The sequence below is a fragment of the Panthera leo genome, chromosome B3 (genome assembly GCF_018350215.1).
Source record: "Panthera leo isolate Ple1 chromosome B3, P.leo_Ple1_pat1.1, whole genome shotgun sequence".
Classification (NCBI taxonomy): Eukaryota; Metazoa; Chordata; class Mammalia; order Carnivora; family Felidae; genus Panthera; species Panthera leo.
The window spans coordinates 114,049,606-114,054,002 of NC_056684.1; the positions used below are offsets into that span (position 1 = coordinate 114,049,606).

Below are 4,397 nucleotides of genomic sequence, written 5' to 3' on the forward strand. Positions count from 1 at the left end.
AAGGGGCTGCTTCGGGGAGAATAAAGGCTATAGACACAAACTGTAAAGTGCTCACAAGGAAACTAAGTTTCTCTTTTGTCCCAGCACCAGCCAGTTGGCTTTGGAATTATCCCTCCAGCCCGGAGTGGGACCAACCCCACCCTGGGGAGCTGTTCCTTTGAGAAGCAGGACTCACCTTCCCAGCCACAACAGGGATCAGACAACTCTTGGAGGGTCGCCCATAGGCAGCGGGAGAGAGGATGGACCTTTGCCACAGCCCTGTGACTTCTCCCAAGATGAGTTTCTCCTGCCAGATGCACCCTCCACCCTGTGGGGACCACGGGCCCCCAAACCAGGGCCTACCCTTGTCCGACCAAAGGCAACCAGATCTGTTGCAGCTGTTCAGTGAGAGAAAGAGCTCTCCCAGAGACCAGGGAAGTGGCTAGAGAAAGATTCCTGCCAGCCTGGGGGTGTAAATATTTATACAACGTGCTACGTGGGCAGAGGGAGGTGGCAGGAACGAGGCGGCCCCAAGACCGCAGAGTGTAGGAGCCTACTCTTTGCGCTCAGGTGGGAAGGGCAAGAGGCTGCTAGGATCCTAATCCCCCCCTCAACACCCCAAACCCCTACATCAAAGAGGCTGGTCTTTGTCCCCAGCCCTCCTGCCCGAATTGAGAGGAGAACTTAAAAGAAAGTTCACCATCCTTCTCCTAAGTCCCCTAACCGTTCATTCCTCCTGGCTAGGATAGGCCTCTCTGCCAGGAAGGAGGCCCTGCCTTCAACCAGAGACAGAGCAGCTTCACAGGGCCCAGGCCTAAGGATTTGTGGGCCCCTGGGGCTCATGGTTCTAGAGTTTTTAAGGATGCTCGACCCCAAGACTTGGACTCTAGGGCTGAAGGCTTAGAAAATATAAGCAAAATATAAAATAGGCAAAGATTTCTCTCAAGCTTCTATATAATCAACAATACCTTTCCAAAGTAGCAGTAACATGGTACGTGGATGGTGATGAGGAATGGATGGGACCTGGCAAGAGAGCAAGGTGTGGAGAAGGTGAGGGAGCCCTTGATGGCACTTCCAGAACAGCACGTGGCCACCATCACACGGGGCCTAGGAAAAGACAGTGCAGCCCCACGGACATCCACCTGGTGCTCTTGGGCCCCGGTACCCCAGGACGCAGCTCAGCCCCAGGTGTGCATTGACTTAGCTGCCCCTCATCTAGGCCGCTAAGGTCTCAGCCAGGACCCAATGGCATTGACGACGTCCCAGGGTGGGAGGCAAGCCCGGGTTGGGGGTGGGGGGTGAGGGGGACAGCCAGATGGACTCCAGTCGATCTGCCTCAGACAGCTGGGGAGCAGAGCCAGGATGCGCCTCTCCTCCCTCCCCCATCACTCCAGACAAGGAGGGGCGCGGCTGCAACTTCTTGGGTTTCTCTGCCACCGCGCCCACGCCCATCGAGAAGCACCACCTGCTTCTATCAGTATGGGGCTGACCCTGAGGCCCCCCACAGGTGGGGTTTGTGTTGCTCCTCAGCGGCCAACAGCCTTTCAGACACCTGAAATGATCAGGCACCATTTGCATTCCCCGTGCCCCTTCCAAAACGCGCACTGGCAGGAGTGGGGGTGTCGGGAAGGAAGGGCCTTCTACTGGAAAACCGCCTCGGTCTCCCGCCAGAGAGCGAACATCTAAAGACACCCGGCCTCCTCCAAGAGGCAGCCCCCTCTGCGGCAAGTCCCCCACCCACAGCACATCCCTTTGCGAGTAATGCATTCCCAGTGCGCGCACCTCCCCTGAGCTCCGGCCTTTAGGGTGGAATCTGGTGAATGCCCCACCTGTCTGCTCAGAGAGGGACGGATTCCACTGCCTCCCTGAGCAGTGGGGCCCAGGCCCACACACACCGTGGAGGAAACACCATCTGCCCCAACCCTCAGCCCGGGGCCTGGCAGCCGATGTCAACCCTCACAGGGGGAGAGCAGCCCTGTCCCCAGCCCTCCCTCTCCAGAAGGGAGCTCCTCTTCCAGGGACACCAGGGCTGTGGTGAGAATCTTCAGATGCTCAGGTCCTCTTCTGCCGCCATGGCTCTGCCTGCCGGCTGTGGCCTCCTTCTTGCCAGCACTGCTTAAACAGATGAGCAAGAATAAAAGCCTGTGTGGCCCAAGGAAAGCTTTAGGGGATAGAACTGACGCTGAAGGAAAAGAAGGGGAAGAACTCTTAAGAAACAGGAGAGGAGGGGAATTCAGGAAACAGACAAAATAAACCATCCGAGAATCCAGATGTAAAACAAGGGAAGCCAAAAAAGAAAGAAAAATTATGCTAAGAAGGCAAAGTTGGGGTGGGGAAGGGAATTGAGAATGAAGAAGAAGGGGGGGGGGCGGTTATAAATATGCTGAAAAGAGAGAAGAATGGGAGAGCAAACAACACGAGAAAAAAATAAAAAATAGAGACCCAGGAGAGAGACAGAGGCAGCAGTGAGTTTAAAACTGCTTTGACCCTCAACCAGCCACACTCCTAATGTTCTGAGTCTTAGTGCTTGAGTCTTGTTGATTTCAGAGCCTTCCAACAAGAGCAAAGGACAATCCTAGGAAAGCAAGCTTTCCTCCCTGTGGTGTTTTTCCTACAATTCTCCCGGTGCACCTCCACTGTTGCTCTTTTTCAGGGGTAGAGCTCATCTCCCTGGGGCAAGGCGGAAAAGCATTCCAGTCTGCCCCAGACTCTGGTGGCTTCCATCATGGTGCCCCCTGGAGGGCCCACTGGAGGATCTGAGCAGCAGGAGCCCTGTGGTGGGAGAAGCACCGGGTTGTGATGCAGCTGTGCTGTCAGCTTTTCATCCTCCAGGGAGGGGCTTACCCCAGCCACCTCTCTGTGGACCAGGGCTAACCTGGAACAGAGGGGCTCCTGGAACAGCAGGGGTTCCAGGGCACCAGCATCCCCAACTCTATGCAAAGCCAGAGGAGTCCCAGCAAATGCAACTTTTGGAAACAACTTAGATGATTTAGTTTCCAGGCATTCCCAAGGGGACCTAAAGATAGCTACAGTTTTCCCATTGCTGGGTTGGCAAACAGCTCCTTGAAGCTCACCTTTAATGCCTTGTATTCATAAACTCCATGAGCACCGGCAGAAGATTCTGGTTCCTCTCCTTTTGTTGGCTTGGCCTTTCAGCCTTGTGTTGCCTCTTTCTCTTCTGGAGTCAGCCAGTGTCTCTCGTCTGTGTCTGCTTAGGTCGTTCGTTTCCCTTAGGTTATCACTCCCCCTCTGCCCACTCTTCCATTTCTCTAGGGCAGCAGGAGTAGGGAGAAAGGCTAAAAACAAACCAAGGCAAAATCAAGCAGCAGAGGAAGTAAGTGAGTTTGGTTTAGCGGCCAGCGTTGGGGCTGTGTGCAGTGGGGGTGGCAGGCTCCTGATGGACGGGGGTCTGAGCTTCCCCAGGCCCCCTGAAACCGCTCCTCCAAAGTTCAGCCGAGGGGAAGCCACACAGGCTCAACTCTGACTGACAAGGACAAAGAAAACGGTTCTTGCACCAGCCCTTCTCCCCAAGAATTCTTAAGTGCTTGACCCTGGTTCTGTACGTTCCAAAAGTCGTATTTTTCTTCGCTCAAAAACTGAGGGATGTGACACAATGGACAGAAGGGATGTCTAGGTTGTAGCCTTAGATACTCAAGCCGGTTTCTTCTCATCCCTCCTAACCTTCAAACCTGCCACAGTCGTATAATCTGTGACTCAAACTATTATTTAACCATGAAAAAAGACAAACCAGGAAATTAGAGGCTGAATGACCTAAAATTTATTCCATTCAACTGAGCTAATCTCCTAATAAGGGTGTGTATAATAATAAGTCATGCTATATCTGTTCTGGAAGATGTGAACATTGCAGGGGAAAGCGCATGGTGATTGCAGATCCTAACTTGTTGAGATTTGTCCTCAAAAGGGTAAGTGCCTGGTCCTAGGCCAAGCTGCCTAGCAGTTTGCCAGATGAGTCTCAACATTTGGGAACCGATGTTACAGCAAAGAGTGCCCAGTGTGCGGGCCGACCCCATTCAAACCCCTCACTGCCACTTCCTAGGCGAGCAAGGCACTTACCTGCCTCCTTTAGTCTCCTCCACTATGAAATGGCAATGACAGCAATCCTGATCTCCCGGGGCTGCTGCTGTGAGGACAGATGAGCGAGGCACTTGGCACATGTGAGCAGCCCCCCTCCCTCCCAGCAACCCCCCCCCCCCTCCAGTCAACTGTTGCTGTATGTTAAGCAGCGAATTGGCAAGACTAAGGAGAAGGCTGGAGGCCCCACCAAGTGGGGTTCCACGGAGTCACTGGAACACAGTCAAGTATCCCAAGCAAGAGAGAGAAGGGGGTCCCAGAGGAAGCTCAGGCAGCTGGCGGGTGGAGCACTGCATGGAGAGCCAAGGACAGCCACTCAGAGCGTG

At 54.1% G+C, this 4,397-nt stretch overlaps 1 long non-coding RNA gene across 1 annotated transcript; it reads right to left on the reverse strand.

Moving 5' to 3' along the window:
* Positions 1-2,400: 2,400 nt before the first annotated feature.
* Positions 2,401-4,153, reverse strand: LOC122221372. The gene is made up of 3 exons (XR_006203176.1): positions 4,054-4,153; positions 3,054-3,275; positions 2,401-2,751 (listed from the first exon to the last, which is right to left on the reverse strand). It is a non-coding gene; the product is annotated as an uncharacterized LOC122221372 (long non-coding RNA).
* Between the last annotated feature and the right edge of the window lie 244 nt (positions 4,154-4,397).